Source organism: Pseudophryne corroboree, chromosome 2, assembly GCF_028390025.1.
Source record: "Pseudophryne corroboree isolate aPseCor3 chromosome 2, aPseCor3.hap2, whole genome shotgun sequence".
NCBI lineage: Eukaryota > Metazoa > Chordata > Amphibia > Anura > Myobatrachidae > Pseudophryne > Pseudophryne corroboree.
The window spans coordinates 284,601,809-284,619,929 of record NC_086445.1 but is presented as its reverse complement, the minus strand read 5'-3'; the positions used below and the strand labels follow the sequence as shown (position 1 = coordinate 284,619,929).

The window sequence follows — 18,121 nt, the reverse complement described above, 5'->3', positions numbered from 1 at the left end:
TCCTCTGATATAATTTCTTGAAGTTCTGGGTACCAAGCTCTTCTTGGCCAATCCGGAACCACGAGTATCGTTCTTACTCCTCGCCTTCCTATTATTCTCAGTACCTTTGGTATGAGAGGCAGAGGGGGGAACACATAAACCGACTGGTACACCCACAGTGTTACCAGAGCGTCCACAGCTATCGCCTGAGGGTCCCTTGACCTGGCGCAATATCTTTTATAGCTTTTTGTTGAGGCGGGACGCCATCATGTCCACCTGTGGCCTTTCCCAATGGTGTACAATCCTTTGGAAGACTTTTGGATGAAGTCCCCACTCTCCCGTGTGGAGGTCGTGTCTGCTGAGAAGATCTGCTTCCCAGTCGTCCACTCCGGGAATGAACACTGCTGACAGTGCTAACACATGATTTTCCGCCCATCGGAGAATCCTTGTGGCTTCTGCCATCGCCATCCTGCTTCTTGTGCCGCCCTGTTGGTTTACATGGGCGACTGCCGTGATGTTGTCTGATTGGATCAGTACCGGCTGGTTTTGAAGCAGAGGCCTTGCCTGACTCAGGGCATTGTAAATGGCCCTCAGTTCCAGAATATTTATGTGTAGGGAAGTCACCTGACTTGACCAAAGTCCCTGGAAGTTTCTTCCCTGTGTGACTGCCCCCCAGCCTCAAAGGCTGGCATCCATGGTCACTAGGACCTAGTCCTGTATGCCGAACCTGCGGCCCTCTTGAAGATGGGCACTCTGCAGCCACCACAGTAGAGATACCCTGGTCCTTGAAGACAGGGTTATCAGCCGATGCATCTGAAGATGTGATCCGGACCACTTGTCCAACAGGTCCCACTGAAAAGTTCTTGCATGGAACCTGCCGAATGGGATTGCTTCGTAGGAAGCTACCATTTTTCCCAGGACTCGCGTGCAATGATGCACCGATACCTGTTTTGGCTTCAGGAGGTCTCTGACTAGAGATGACAGCTCCTTGGCTTTCTCCTCCGGGAGAAACACTTATTTCTGGTCTGTGTCCAGAACCATCCCCAGGAACAGTAGACGTGTCGTAGGAACCAGCTGTGACTTTGGACTGTTTAGAATCCAACCGTGCTGTTGTAGCACTTTCCAAAATAGTGCTACCCCAACTAGCAACTGCTCCTTGGACTTCGCCCTTATAAGGAGATTGTCCAAGTACGGGATAATTAAAACTCCCTTTTTTCGAAGGAGTATCATCATTTCGGCCATTACCTTGGTAAACACCCTCGGTGCCATGTACAGTCCAAACGGCAGTGTCTGGACTTGGTAATGGTAATCCTGTACCACAAATTTGAGGTACTCCTGGCGAGGATGGTAAATGGGGACATGCAGGTAAGCATCCTTGATGTCCCGGGATCCCATGTAATCCCCCACGTCCAGGCTTGCAATAACCGCCCTGAGCGATTCCATCTTGAACTTGAATTTTTTTATGTATGTGTTCAAGGATTTTAAATATAAAATGGGTCACACCGAACCATGCGGTTTCGGTACCCCAAACCGTGTGGAATAGTAACCCCGTCCTTGTTGAAGTAGGGGCACCTTGAGTATTACCTGCTGGGAATACAGCTTATTAATTGCCTCTAGCGCAGCCTCCCTGCCTGAGGGAGTTGTCGGCAAGGCATATTTGAGGAAACGGCGGGGGGGGAGACAACTCGAATTCCAGCTTGTACCCCTGAAATACTACTTGAATGAAACAGGGATCCACCTGTGAGCGAGCCCACTGATCGCTGAAATTGTTGAAACGGCCCCCCACCGTACCTGGCTACACCTGTGGAGCCCCCGCGTCATGCTGTGGACTCAGAGGAAGCGAGAGAAGAATTTTGATTCTGGGAACAGGCTGACTGGTGCAGCTTTTTCCCTCTTCCCATGTCTCTGTACAGAAAGGAAGCGCCTTTGACCTGCTTGCTTTTCTGAAGCCGAAAGGACTGTACCTGATAATACAGTGCTTTCTTAGTCTGTGAGGAAACCTGAGGTAAAAATATTTCTTCCCAGTTGTTGCTGTGAATACGAGGTCCCAGAGACCATCCCCAAATAATTCCTCACCCTTATAAGGCAGAATCTCTATGCGCCTTTTAAAGTCAGCATCACCTGTCCAGTGACAGGTCTCTAATACCCTCCTGACAGAATGGACATTACATTCATTTTGGATGCCAGCCGGCAAAATATCCCTCTGTGCATCCCTCATATATAAGACGACGTCTTTAATATGTTCTCATGTTTGACAGGGTCACCGACCACGCTGCAGCAGCACGATCTGCAGGTCTCAGTCTAGTACCTGAGTGTGTAAATACAGACTTCAGGATAGTCTCCTGCTTTTTATCAACAGGTACCTTCAAAGTGGCCGTTCCTAAAACGGCAGTGCCACCTTTTTTGACAACCGTGTGAGCGCCTTATCCACCCTAGGGGATATCTCCCAGCGTAACTTATCCTCTGGCGGGAAAGGGTACGCCATCAGTAACTTTTTAGAAATTACCAGTTTCTTATCGGGGGGAACCCACGCTTTTCACACACTTCATTCATTCATCTGATGGGGGAACAAAACACTGCCTGCTTTTTCTCCCCAACATAAAAAACCCATTTTTAGAGGGTTAATGTCAGAAATGTGTAACACATTTTTAATTGCCGGGATCAAGTCACGGATGTTCCTAGTGGATTGTGTATATGTCTCAACCTTGTCGACACTGGAGTCAGACTCCGTGTCGACATCTGTGTCTGCCATCTGAGTGAGCGGGCGTTTTTGAGCCCCTGATGGCATGTGAGACGCCTGGGCAGGCACGGACTGAGAAGCCGGCTGTCCCACAGCTGTTACGTCATCCACCCTTTTATGTAAGGAGTTGACACTGTTGGTTAATACCTTTCACCTAACCATCCACTCTGGTGTCGGCCCCACAGGGGGCGACATCACCTTTATCGGCATCTGCTCCGTCACCATATAAGCCTCCTCATTAAACATGTCGACACAGCCGTACCGACACACCGCACACACACAGGGAATGCTCTGACTGAGGACAGGACCCCACAAAGCCCTTTGGGGAGACAGAGAGAGAGAGTATGCCAGCACACACCAGAGCGCTATATAATGTGGGGATTAACACTATAACTGAGTGAAATTTCCCCAATAGCTGCTTGTATATATAATATTGCGCCTAAATTTAGTGCCCCCCCTCTCTTTTTAACCCTTTGAGCCTGAAAACAATAGGGGAGAGCCTGGGGAGCTTTCTTCCAGCTGCACTGTGAAGAGAAAATGGCGCCAGTGTGTCTGAGGGAGATAGCTCCGCCCCTTTTTCGCGGACTTTTCTCCCGCTTTTTTCTGGATTCTGGCAGGGGTATTTACCACATATATAGCCTCTGGGGCTATATATTGTGGTATTTTTGCCAGCCAAGGTGTTTTTATTGCTGCTCAGGGCGCGCCCCCCCCCCCCCCAAGCGCCCTGCACCCTCAGTGACCGGAGTGTGAAGTGTGTATGAGGAGCAATGGCGCACAGCTGCAGTGCTGTGCGCTACCTTGGTGAAGACTGATGTCTTCTGCCGCCGATTTTCCGGACCTCTTCTTGCTTCTGGCTCTGTAAGGGGGACGACGGCGCGGCTCCTGGAACGAACACCAAGGCTGGGCCTGCGGTCGATCCCTCTGGAGCTAATGGTGTCCAGTAGCCTAAGAAGCCCAAGCTGGCTGCAAGCAGGCAGGTTCGCTTCTTCTCCCCTTAGTCCCTCGCTGCAGTGAGCCTGTTGCCAGCAGGTCTCACTGAAAATAAAAAACCTAATTCTATACTTTCTTTCTAGAAGCTCAGGAGAGCCCCTAGTGTGCATCCAACCTCGGCCGGGCACAAAATCTAACTGAGGCTTGGAGGAGGGTCATAGTGGGAGGAGCCAGTGCACACCAGGTGACCTAAAGCTTTCTTTAGTTGTGCCCAGTCTCCTGCGGAGCCGCTATTCCCCATGGTCCTTTCGGAGTTCCCAGCATCCACTAGGACGTCAGAGAAATTATTTATTTATTACGTTTCTTATATAGTGCAGCAAATTGATTCTGAATACCAACCATGCGCTTTAATATGCTGCATCTATGCAGCTGCTAGGATTTGCGATGCCACCTGTGGGCGTCTCCATACAAATCTCGATGTTTGCAACATTTCTATAGTTTCACACAGCTGCTGAATACATAGACGCAGCCGCAGCGCTATTACTGTACATCTCTGAAGTAGGCCCAGTAAGAGCTCCTTATCCATACCTGCCTACTTTTCAAAAGTAGTTTCAGAGAGACTATAGTTCGCACTGTAATGTGCGCCATTGTGGGGACATGTTACATTCCGCTCAAGGGGTGGTTTAAAAAAGGTATCCGGACTCTAGGTCCACACTGTCTAGGTCGACACCCATTGGTCGACATTGAGTAGGTCGACACAGGAAATATGTCGACACGACCATTAGGTCGACATGAACAAGGTCGACATGAGTTTTTCATATATTGTTTTGCTTTTTCATAGTTTACAATCCACGTGCACTTCAAATAGGAATGGTAACCTGTGCCGAGCACAGCGAGGAACCTTGCCCGAAGCATGGCGAGTGAAGCGAGCCATGCGAGGGGACTCAGTGCACTAATTGGGGTTGCCCGTCACTTTACAAAGAAAAAGACACCAAAAACAACAACTCATGTCGTCCTTGTTCATATTGACCTAATGGTTGTGTCGACCCATTTCCTGTGTCGACCTAGAAACTGTCAACCCTGAGTCCCATACCCAGTTAAAATCCACCTATGAGCGTTATCTATAGTCACTCAGGGGGGTGCCCTGTAGTGGCAGGTGAAAACTCAAGTACAAAGTTGAGTACTAGCTACAAACTGACATCACAGCTACTTTACACAGCAGGGCCACACACTGACATCACAGCTACATTACACAGCAGGGCCACACACTGACATCACAGCTACATTGCCTACACACTAACATCACACAGCAGGGCCACACACTGACATCACATCTACATTGCCTACACACTAACATCACACAGCAGGGTTACACACTGACATCACAGCTACATTGCCTACACACTAACATCACACAGCAGGGTTACACACTGACATCACAGCTACATTGCCTACACACTAACATCACACAGCAGGGCCACACACTGACATCACATCTACATTACATGGCAGGGCTAAAAAGTACATACTGACATCACATAGTGAGGATATACAGTACATCCGGAAAGTATTCACAGCGCTTCACTTTTTCCACATTTTGTTATGTTACAGCCTTATTCCAAAATGGAATAAAATTTTATTTTTCCCCTCAAAATTCTACACACAATACCCCATAATGACAACGTGAAAAACGTTTTTTGAGATTTTTGCAAAGTTATTAAAAATAAAAAACTAAGAAATCACATTTACATAAGTATTCACAGCCTTTGCCATGAAGCTCAAAATTGAGCTCAGATGCATCCTGTTTACACTGATCATCCTTCAGATGTTCCTACAGCTTAATTGGAGTCCACCTGTGTTAAATTCAGTTGATTGGACATGATTTGGAAAGGCACACACCTGTCTATACAAGATCCCACACATGACATTGAATGTCTGAGCACACAAAGCACGAAGTCAAAGGAATTGTCTGTAGACCTCCGAGACAGGATTGTCTCGAGGCACAAATCTGGAGAAGGGTACAGAAAAATATCTGCTGCTTTTGAAGGTACCAATGAGCACAGTGGCCTCCATCACCCATAAATGGAAGAAGTTCAGAACCATTAGGACTCTTCCTAGAGCTTGCCGGCTGTCTAAACTGAGCGAACGGAGAAGGGACCTAGTCAAGGAGGTGACCAAGAACCCGATGGTCACTCTTTCAGAGCTACAGCATTCCTCTGTGGAGAGAGGAGAACCTTCCAGAAGGACAACCATCTCTGCATCAAACCACCAATCAGGCCTATATGGTAGAGTGGCAAGACGGAAGCCACTCCTTAGTAAAAAGCACATGGCAGGCCGCCTGGAGTTTGCCAAAATGCACCTGAAGGACTCTCAGACCATGAAAAACAAAATTCTCTGGTCTGATGAGACAAAAATTGAAGTTTTTGGCGTGAATGCCAGGCGTCATGTTTGGACGAAACCAGGCACCGCTCATCACCAGGCAAATACCATCCCTACAGTGAAGCATGGTGGTGGCAGCATCATACTGTGTGGATGTTTTTCAGCAGCAGGAACTGGGACACTAGTCAGGATAGAGGGAAAGATGAATGCAGCAATGTACAGAGATATCCTGGATGAAAACCGTCTCCACAGCGCTCTTGACCTCAGACTGGGGTGACTGTTCATCTTTCAGCAGGACAACGACCCTAAGCACACAGCCAAGATATCAAAGGAGTGGCTTCAGGGCAACTCTGTTAATGTCCTTGAGTGGCCCAGCCAGAGCCTAGACTTGAAACCGATTGAACATCTCTGGAGAGATCTGAAAATGGCTGTGCACCGATGCTTCCCATCCAACCTGATGGAGCTTGAGAGGCGCTGCAAAGAAGAATGGGCAAAACTGCCCAAAGATAGGTGTGCCAAGCTTGTGGCATCATATTCAAAAGACTTGAGGCTGTAATTGCTGCCAAAGGTGCATCAACAAAAGTAATGAGCAAAGGCTGTGAATATTTATGTACATGTGATTTCTTGGTTTTTTTATTGTTAATAAATTTGCAAAAATCTAAACAAAAAACCAAAAACTTTTTACATGTTTTCATTATGGGGAATTGTGTGTAGAATTTTGAGCGGAAAAATGAATTTATTCCAGTTTGGAATAAGGCTGTAACATAACAAAAACAGGATTTTAATACCTACCGGTAAATCATTTTCTCCTAGTCCGTAGAGGATGCTGGGGTCCACTTCATGACCATGGGGTATAGACGGTTCCGCAAGAGCCATGGGCACTCTTAAGACTTTTCAATGGGTGTGAACTGGCTCCTCCCTCTATGCCCCTCCTCCAGACCTCAGTTCTAGGAACTGTGCCCAGGGAGACGGACATTTCGAGGAAAGGATTTACTTTAATACTAATGGTGAGATACATACCAGCTCACACCCTCAACCATGCCGCACAACATGGAAATCAACATAACACACGCCAACAGGCATGAACCAATTACAGCAAACATGCTGAAACTAATAAAACACAACATGTGTAACTCTAATAAACAAAACTGCAGGTAAAGTACGCACTGGGACGGGCGCCCGGCATCCTCTACGGACTAGGAGAAAAGGATTTACCAGTAGGTATTAAAATCCTGTTTTCTCATACGTCCTAGAGGATGCTGGGGTCCACTTCATGACCATGGGGTTTATACCAAAGCTCCAGTACGGGCGGGAGAGTGAGGATGACCCTGCAGCACCGATTGACCGAACTTGAGGTCATCGGCCAAGGTGTCAAACTTGTAGAACTTAGCAAATGTGTTTGACCCCGACCAAGTAGCTGCTTGGCAAAGTTGTAATGCCGAGATCCCCGGGCAGCCGCCCAGGAGGAGCCCACCTTCCTAGTAGAATGTGCCTTCACCGACGTAGGCAACAGCAATCCAGTCGTAGAATGTGCATGCTGAATCGTACCTCTGATCAAGCGCGCAATAGTCTGCTTGGAAGCAGGACACCCAATCTTGTTGGGAGCATACAGGACAAACAGAGCCTCTGTTTTCCGTATTCTAGCTGTTCTAGTGACATAAACCTTCAAAGCTCTAACCACATCTAGAGACTTTGACTCAGTGAACGTGTCAGTAACTACTGGCACCACAATAGGTTGGTTTATGTGGAAAGATGAAACCACCTTTGGAAGAAAATGTTGGCGAGTTCTCAACTCTGCCCCTATCCTCATGAAAGACCAGGTAAGGGCTCTTGTGAGACAAGGCCCCCAGTTCAGACACCCGCCTTGCGGATGCCAATGCCAAAAGCATCACCACTTTCCAAGTGAGAAACTTCAACTCTATCTCTTGTAGAGGCTCAAACCAATCCGAATGAAGGAACTGCAACACCACATTAAGGTCCCATGGTGCCACTGGAGGCACAAATGGAGGCTGGATGTGCAGAACCCCTTTCACGAAGAAGGTCTGAACCTCTGGAAGAGCGGCCAATTGTTTTTGGAAGAAAATTGACAAGGCCGAAATCTGGACCTTGATTGACCCCAATCGAAGGCCCGCTTCCACACCAGCCTGCAGAAAATGGAGAAAACGTCCCAACTGAAACTCTTCCGTAGGAGCCTTCTTGGATTCACACCAAGACACATATTTTCTCCAAATACGGTGGTAATGTTTCGACGTTACTCCTTTCCTGGCCTGAATAAGTGTAGGAATGACTTACTTTGGAATACCCTTTCGGGCTAGGATCCGGCGCTCAACAGCCATGCCGTCAAACGTAGCCGCAGTAAGTCTTGATACACGCACGGCCCCTGCTGCAACAGTTCCTCGCAAAGAGGATCTTTTATGAGCAACTCCTGAAGATCTGGGTACCAAGCCCTCCTTGGCCAGTCTGGGGCAATGAAGATTGCTCGAACCCTTGTTCTTATGATTCTGAGAACTTTTGGGATCAGCGGAAGTGGAGGGAAGACATACACTGACCGAAATACCCACTGGGTCACTAGCGCATCCACTGCTATTGCTTGAGGGTCTCTCGACCTGGAACAATATTTCTGAAGCTTCTTGTTGCGATGAGATGCCATCATGTCTACTTGAGGAACTCCCCAAAGACTTGTCACCTCTGTGAAGACTTCTTGGTGGAGGCCCCACTCTCCTGGATGGAGATCGTGTCTGCTGAGGAAGTCTGCTTCCCAGTTGTCTACTCCCGGAATGAAAATTGCCGACAGAGCAGTTACATGTCTTTCTGCCCAGAGGAGGATCTTTGTCACCTCTGCCATCGCCGCTCTGCTTTTCGTTCCGCCCTGCCTGTTTATGTACGCGACTGCTGTTACATTGTCCGACTGCACGGGATAATCTTGAAGAAGATGTACCGCTTGTTGAAGGCCGTTGTAAATGGCTCTCAATTCCAGCACGTTTATGTGAAGGCAGGTTTCCTGACTTGACCATTTTCCTTGGAAGCTTTGCCCAAGTGACAGCTTCCCAGCCTCAGAGACTTGCATCCGTGGTTACCAGGACCCAGTCCTGAATCCCGAACCTGCATCCCTCTAGTAGGTGCGAGCTGTGTAGCCACCACAGGAGTGAAATCCTGTAGGTGGGATCCCGACCACTTGTCCAACAGGTCCCACTGGAATACTCTGGCGTGGAACCTGCCAAACTGTATGGCCTTGTAGACCGCCACCATCTTCCCCCAACAACCGAATGCACTGATGGATCGACACACTTGATGGTTTCAATATCTGTTTTACCATTTTCTGGATTTCCAGAGCCTTTTCCACCGGAAGAAATACTCTCTGAACTTCGGTGTCCAGAATCATCCAGAGAAAAGAATCTTGTCATCGGTTCCAACTGTGAGTTTGGAAAATTTGTATGGACAGGTAGAGCGTGATGTTCTGTAGCAACTGCTCCCTGGATCTCGCCTTTATCAGGAGATCGCCCAGATAAGGAATTATATTGACTCCTTTTTGATGAAGGAGGACCATCATCTCCGCCATCACCTTGGTGAATACCCTCGGCGCCGTGGAGAGACCGAAAGGCAACATCTGGAACTGGTAATGGCAATCCTGAACCGCGAATCTCAGATAAGCCTGGTGAAGAGGATAAATGGGAACATGCAGGTAAGCATCCTTTATGTCTACTGACACCATGTAATCCACCTCCTCGAGACTGGAAATCACTGCCCTGAGTGATTCCATCTTGAACTTGAACCGTTTCAAGTAGAGATTCAGATTTTTTAGGTTTAGGATCGGTCTGACCGAGCCGTCTGGCTTCGGAACTACAAAGAGGCTGGAATAAAATCCCTCCCCTTGTTGTGACAAAAGGTACCAGGACTACGACCTGATCCTGACATAATTTTTGAATTGCCGCTGTTACTGCCTCTCGTTCTGGAAGAGAAGCTGGCAAGTTCGATTTGAAAAATCGGCATGGGGGAACGTCTTGAAACTCCAGCTTGTACCCCTGGGATATTATCTGCAAAAGCCAGGGGTCCAGGCCAGACTGAACCCAACCTTGGCTGAACAGTTTGAGACGTGACCCCACCCGAGCGGCCTCCCGCAAGGGAGCCCCAGCCTCATGCTGTAGAAGTAGGGGTACCTGAAGCCGCTGCGGACTTCTTTCCCTTTCCCCTACCTGCAAAGAAGGGAGAACCTCTCGCTTTCTTGTATTTATTGGGCCGAAAGGACTGCATGTGCGGGTGATATGTCTTCTTTGCCGGTGCAGGCGCAGAGGGCGAAAATGTCGACTTACCTGCGGTAGCCGCCGAGACTAACGCATCCAGTCCATCGCCAAATAAGGCCTTACCTTTATATGGGAGAGCCTCCATATTTCTTTTAGAATCTGCATCCGCGTTCCACTGGCGAATCAACAACGCCCTCCGAGCCGATACTGCCATGGCAGCTGCTTGTGAACTCAAGAGTACAATATCTTTCATCGCTTCTAGCATGTATGCGGCAGCGTCTTTGATATTCCCTAACTTAAGGAGTATCTCATCTTTATCAATCGTGTCAATTTCTGATGACACGCTGTCTGACCATTTTTCAATAGCGCGACTCACCCATGCGCAAGCAATTGTGGGCCTGAGCAGTGTACTATTGCAACATAAATGGATTTCAATGTAGTTTCCATTTTCCGGTCAGCCGGCTCCTTTAGTGAAGTGCACTGTCTAACACAGGGGGTGACTCCCATTTTTTCCTGTCCTCCACCGGGAAAGGACAAGCTATTTGAATTCTCTTGGGAATACGAAATTTATTTTCGGGATTCACCCACATCCCTTCAAAGAGAGTATTAAGCTCGTTGGAAGGAAAGTGACCTTGGATTTCTTTTCTTTATAGAAATAAGCCATCTCCTGAGGTACAGGAGTGGCTTCCGTGACTTCCAGAACTTCCCTTATAGCTACAATCATATATTGTATATTTTTTGCCAATTTATGATCTATTTCCCTGGAGCCACTATCGTCGACACAGGAATCAGTGTCCGTGTCGGTATCAGTATTCACAACATTCGCAAATGGTCTCTTATGTGACCCAGAGGGGTCGCCTGCGGATGGAAGAACAGAACCCTGAAAAATCACATCTTCCACAGATTTTCTCCAGCATTCAGCATGAGATTAATCTCCTATTGATATGATGCATACTATCACGTATTTCTTTCACCCATGCAGGCTCTTGGTGTGCCGGCAGCGCCACCACATTACAACTCTGTGTCCCTAAAATGGTTTCCTCCGGGGAGGAACTCCCTGCCTCTGACATGTTTTACACACGTGTACAACACACACACACAGACACACTGGGACTTATAGGGGACAGACCCACAGTAAAATTTGTCAGAGGGACACAGTTTAGGAGCAGCCAGTTCACAACCCCAGCGCCAGTATCTAATGCCTGTGAACACAGAATGCCCACTGACATGCAGCGCTTTTTACACAGTAAAACACACTTGTAAAGCACCAAATTCGCTTGTGCCCAGCCCGTTTTGCAACCGGATACTTGTAGTCAGAAGTGAAGGAGGACCAGCGATGTCTCTGCAGCCTGAGGAGAGAGAAAATGGCGCTGAGCAGTGTGCTGGCTGCCCGAGGAAGAAGCTCCGCCCCCACAATGGCGCGTTTTTACCTCAGAGACTTTGCATAATATTTATACTGGCGGGGGTAGGGCTGTGCCTGGGCATCTTATGCCCCCTTTTTGCCAGTTTATAGGTGTTTTTGCTGCCCAGGGAGGCCCACGCGCCCCGCACCCTATAGTGCCTGTGTGTATGGGCAGCAATGGCGCGCTGCGCTCCCGCCAGCCATGCGGTACCTCAGCCGTCACTTTACTTGATAGAAGATCTGTCCTCTTCTACTCACCTGTCTTCTGACTTCTGGCTCTGTGAGGGGGGTGACGGAGTGCTGTGGGAGTGAGCATCTAGACACGGCTAGCGTTCAGTACCCTTCAGGAGCTAATGGTGTCCTGTCAGCCAGAAGCAGAGCCATGAAACTCTTCAGGAAGTTGGTTCCTACTTCTGCCCCCTCAGTCCCACGAAGCAGGGAGACTGTTGCCAGCAGTTCTCCCTGAAAATAAAAAACCTAACTTAAGTCTCAGTAGAGCTCCCTTGGAGTGCATCCAGTCTGCCTGGGCACATTTCTAAAACTGAGGTCTGGAGGAGGGGCATAGAGGGAGGAGCCAGTTCACACACATTGAAAAGTCTTAATAGTGCCCATGGCTCCTGCGGAACCGTCTATAACCCATGGTCATGAAGTGGACCCCAGCATCCGCTAGGACGTATGAGAAATGTGGAAAAATGAAGCGCTGTGAATAGTTTCCGGATGCACTATATATATATATATGTGTAATTGTTATTTTAGGGGGAAATCTTACATTTACCTGACTCCATTCCCTGTATACTACCAGGACTAAAAGACCCAAATGCTGACAAAAGACAGGGAAGAGAGGCTAGGTGGTGAGTCTCACAGGCATTACTTGCCCCCAGGGAAGGCAGTAACCGACACCCAAGGAAAAGTGTCAGGGAGCGATGCCCCAGAATGCAGTTAATGCCTGTGACATTCGGCACCCAGCCTCCATTGACCTGATGACGCAGTTCTGGTGGTAACTTTAATGGAGTCCTTTACATATTTTTTTTTTTTTAAAGCCATCTTGGAGCAAGAATAGCCTCCACAGATGCGGATGCCCCCTGCCTGTCAGAGTCCTCCTTAGCTTGCTGAGTACACTGCTGTGCTAGGGGCTGGACGGCCACCGCTACCCACAACTCCGAAATGCCGATGGATGGCTTTCAAACAACAGAGACAGTGTCAGAGAGAATTCTGGAGCTGTAATCTAATTTGCGTGGCAGCTGGGTACTCTGCCACAAAATTGGAGCAGGTAGGCAAGCATGTCCATATCCTTAAAGTAATACAAACTCCTCAAAATGATGCGGCAGTACGGAGATTACAGACTGTGCACGATGTCGGTGTGAATTTCTGGTTAAAGAGTTACCAATCTTTACTGATGTTAATCCTTTAGCACAATGATTTCCACATGAAGATAATGTGACTGCACTCTACTGGATGTGCTGCTTTATTTGGCAAGAGCAACAAAGTTCAACCTATCAGAGAAAACTTGTCCCAAAATAGAACTAGGCTGCTTGGCTGCACCATGATGCATGCACTATGCCCATGATGCCCACTGGAGGATGTGAGACTATGTTACACACCATTACCTCATACTGTTGTGGACTACAGTCAAACTTAAACTATTTTGAGACCCCATATAAAGGCTTGTTTCACAAATACAAACATTTACAAGTTTTATTTAATTGTAATTCATACAATGTGCTCCTACATGGTACACTACAGTATGTGCCTGAAGTAACATGTTTCGTATGACCTGCATCAGGCTAGCAGTCTGTAGATAGTCACAATGTAATGATTATAATTTACATTAGACGACCTGTGTCCCCAGACAACGGCAGATGCGGCAAAAGGATATATTGTGCAGCCCATACACACTGCCCAATCAGGTGAATGACCGTACAATATATCGTTCCCCCGCCACATACAAATGCATGGAGTCGTCAGTCACATCTTCGACTCGGCAGCATGTACAGCAGATCTTCAGATGTGACAGGTGACCCGCGGGAGCGCACAATAGCGCGTACACATTTAATGATATCTCGTTAGAGCGATCAGAATTAAAGCAATTGTCTAATGTGTACCCAGCTTTAGCAGCAGCGTTTCCCACGTTACTATATGATGTTCCACATTTCACAAAAAAGTCAAATACTATTCACACAAACATTGCACTGTCACAAAGTAACTATTATAATCCATGAATACTATATGGAATACTCTCAGCGTTTTTATGCTTACAACAGGAGATGCTCAGCCATATAAATGAAAGTTAATTTAACCAATTTATTAACAAGTTAAAAGATAATTTACAAAGTGTACATTACTATCACATGTTTTTTATCCATACAACATCCATTTCCATCATGGCAGGCAGCGCATCTATAAAAACAAATAACTTTTCCTGGATGGTGAAAGGCAACAGAGCAGCTGGCACTACTATCCGGCACAGTCCTACTCCAAGGAAAAGAACTACGGAGCACTAACATCTCACTTTTCATTTACAAAAAGGATCTTTTTACAAGGATACAAAAACAAGAAAATTGAAAACTGGATTTCAAACGGGTCATGGGCGTGTAAGTTTAGAATGACACAGAAGATGCTACCGTTTACGTGAATCAAGTGGAACACTTCGGCTGGGCACACACCTGAACGATATTGGGCCAATTTGCTGTATTGGAACGATAAATCATCTACATCTTCTAGTGGGTATGTACAAATGTGCGCTCCCACAGGTCGTATGCGACATCCTCTGGTTGGCCATCATGCTGCATGGCTAACCAGATGATCTCGAGTGCGATTAGGTGCCGATCGTGTAGTGTGTACGGGCAATCAGACAATGCGATACATCCCTTTTACAGCACAGCCCATTATTACATTTAGCCAGTAATCGTTGTAGTGTTTACGGAGTAATGATAAAATCGTACACGACCAGATAATATTATATATTGGTTGTTCATATGCGATAATGGACAGTGTATACACCTATTATCTTATGTTCTGGGCTCAACGGAAATAAGAAGTAAAATTGGTCCAATTGCAAGTTGTTCAGGTGCGCACCTAGCCTTAGGTATGATGGAAAATTTTAAACATATTATTATTATCATTTATTTATATATATGGTGCCACAAGAGTTCCGCAGCACAAAGTACATAAACAAATGCGCAAAACAAGAAAACAATGACTTACAGTAGGACAAATACATGGTATATTAACATTGCTGCATCAGGGGACAGGACATGAAATAATCAGAGTGGCAGAAACCGAGGGTTAGGCGCTATATCCACACACACAGAGAGCTGTCAGACTTTTCATTTTATATTGAGAGAGAGAGAGAGAGAGAGAGAGAGAGAGAGACAGACTGTTTAACAATGAGACACTTAACAGAAAGCACCTACCTTCTCATTCGTTTACTACCCTGCATGCACAGAAGCCCCTTCTTGCAGAGTATAGAATAAGGCTCTAAAAGACAGTAGTGTTAAAATGGCCCCGATAGATTAGGGAAGTGGTATCTTTGCTTCAGCCTTATGAGTCATACATGAAACTGAGTGTTTGTGAGCAAAGGTAACGCCCATGTAGCTTGGGGCCCAATTATCCTGCTAGGTCAAACATGCAAATGTGCAGGTAAGACAACACACACAGAGTGTAGGAAAGGGAACGCCCTGCCCCACCTTACCACGCACAGAGCAAAGTGCATCACACAGGCAAGTGAAAATGCAGTGAAACAAGGAGGGACAGGTACTTCTGTGGAACAGAATGCAACAACCTACTGCCAGAAAGCAGACTGAACAAAGGCAATTAATCTAGGACTGTACGAGGGAGGATGCAAAGAACCATCTGATCTAAAAATACCTCCCTAACCTCTGGGGATCCGGTCTGAAGATCGACAGTGTCTAGGTCGACAATGTTTAGGTCGACCACTATATGTCGACAGTCACTAGGTCGACATGGATGGAAGGTCGACAGGGTTTCTAGGTCGACATGTGCTGGGTCGACAGGTCTAAAGGTCGACATGAGTTTTTCACATTTTTTTTCTTTTTTTGAATTTTTTCATACTTAACGATCCACGTGGACTACGATTGGAATGGTAAAGTGTGCCGAGCAAAGCGGTAGCGGAGCGAAGGCACCATGCGAGGGGACGCGGTGCACTAATTTGGGATCCCGGTCACTCTACGAAGAAAACACACACAAAAAAAAATCCTCAGGTCGACCTTTAGATCTGTCGACCTAGCACATGTCGACCTTCCATCCATGTCGACCTAGTGACTGTCAACCTAAACACTGTCGATTTGATGAACCACACCCAACCTCTGTTCTTAACCAGACTTCATTCACATGAGGTACCAAAACCATACAAATATCTTTTTCAGATTTTATAATAGATATTGTTAATTTGTTATATCCTGCAATAAGGTTCTATTCAAATATTTTAAGATTCCATTACAAGCTAAAGTGCATATTTCTTTTCACAGATACACAAATATCTTGAAACTGAAGTTTGTGGCAATGTTCTAATAGCATAATGCAGGAGACTTCACAAATCCATCCTGCAGAATGCAAATTAGCAGTACAGATCACAATGGTGACTACTATCTGATCCTTATGTACTTTCATTTACACCACCTTCAGATGGTATAACTGCTTTAACCCTATGGAGGCATGGTAGCAGGAGAAAGATCTTCCGGTCCCCCTCCTGCAGCCTCCGTCCGAAGCCAGCTCTGATTCCAGAAACCAACACTATGTGCACGTGCAGTGTCCTATTCCTCGGAGGACTCTTTTACAGACGTGAAAAATGCATCCAAAATGCAGAGATATTTTAATTAAAAGTGAAGGTAAAAAAAAAAGAAACGCAGCAAAATGGAATGTTAATAAATCACTGCAATATCATGATTATTAATACGTAGGCCCCTTCATGCGGTTAGCTTCGGTTATACGCACTGAAGGCTAGGATAATACACAGGTCGTTTAAAGGAGAAATCTGTCAATAACAAGACAGCTACTCAAGAGAGATCATGCAAATAAATTCAGTAAATCTGGAATACTAATGTAGATGGATTTTGAGATGGGGTGCCGTTGACCGTGTTTAAACTCCATTGCATAAAACAGGTATCTCCATGATAGAAAACCAGTATTTCATAAATAGACCCCTTAATCACTATACAGATGTTGTATATTAACCTATGTGAGATGAGGCATACAGATGCTGCATACACACTGATGTGAGGCATGGCATTGAGCTACCGTATGTACACGGATGTGAGGCACTGCATGGAGCTGCTGTATGTGCACTGATGTGAGATGGAATACCCCTGGTACATGGAATGGCTGCTGCAGCTATGGGAATGAATAGGGACGATTCTGCTGTGTATGAGTGTAATGAACGCATTGGGTAGGTGTGGTCATCAACTAGAGGGGCATGGCAATCCCACAAGCTAACACCGCTCCTCACCTCTGTGGAAGGAATTCAAATGTTTTGCACACCGGTGGTTACTAGATGGCGCTCAATAGAGCAATTCAAGCGTTGCTTTGTTCGGACGCACACAGCCGTCGACATTACGGTTATGTTGTTCCGGCATTTTGACGGACTGGTAATAAATTGTTTTATAATAACAATTTGTACCTCTTTTATTCTACTAATAAATATCCTCTTTATTAGTATAGTAATCGTATGTGCCCCCTTTATTAGAACAGTAATCGATTGCGCCCTTTAATTGTTAAACATAATATGCACCCCTATCAGTGTAATAATATAATGTGCATCCCTATTCAGTATAATGATCTATACATATAATAAAACTGTAAGGGTTGTGTCTACACATAGCAATTTGTTTTGAGAAATATACTTCTAGGGATTGTTTATGAACTAGTGAGAAAGCAAAAAAGATTCTGCGTTTTTGTCTGGCTGTTCGTTCCGCCATCACGCAAAATCTACTGGATAAACTTAGATTGTGTTTTCACTATTGTATAGCTTTGTGACCTAGAAAGAAACAGAGGTATGTATGATCTCGATATATAACATCAGGTAGAGGAGCAATAAAGGAAAAACCAAGCACTTGACACTCGGCGCACTGAAAGTTGGTGTTCCGATCATGTTTCTGCATGTTATGCAACAGAACCAAACAAACAATGTTACTGCTCACTAGGCAAGACTGTGTTTTTGCCAAGTATACCCTATATCCCCAAAATTTTCCTGTTCAATTCAGGGGCCTGAAGTTTCCTGTAAGCATCTGCTTCGCTATGTCGATCGACAAGTCACTGTGGAATACAATCAGGGCTGCAGGCGTAGATCTCAGGACAAGCTGCTTCTCCCATGGGCAGCTTTACGTGGCTTGCTCATGAGATAGTAGCCCCAAGCATCTTTTTGTGTTAATCCCTGTAAGAAAACTGCAAATATTGTTTACAAAGAAATTTTGTGATCAAGGTGCATGAACATGT

The 18,121-nt window shown here is 46.3% G+C and overlaps 1 protein-coding gene across 2 annotated transcripts in view; it reads right to left on the bottom strand.

Annotated features, from left to right (window-relative positions):
• Nucleotides 1–18,121, bottom strand: part of ELF1 (E74 like ETS transcription factor 1) — a 293,243-nt gene that overhangs the window by 164,556 nt on the left and 110,566 nt on the right. Inside the window, exon 1 of one of the 2 annotated variants that reach the window (XM_063952880.1) lies at nt 15,085–15,183. The exons of the other annotated variant lie outside the window; for it this stretch is intronic. The gene's annotated coding sequence lies outside the window, so the exon portion shown is untranslated. Of the gene's footprint in view, nt 1–15,084; nt 15,184–18,121 lie in introns of those variants that run through there. 2 annotated transcript variants of the gene reach the window in all.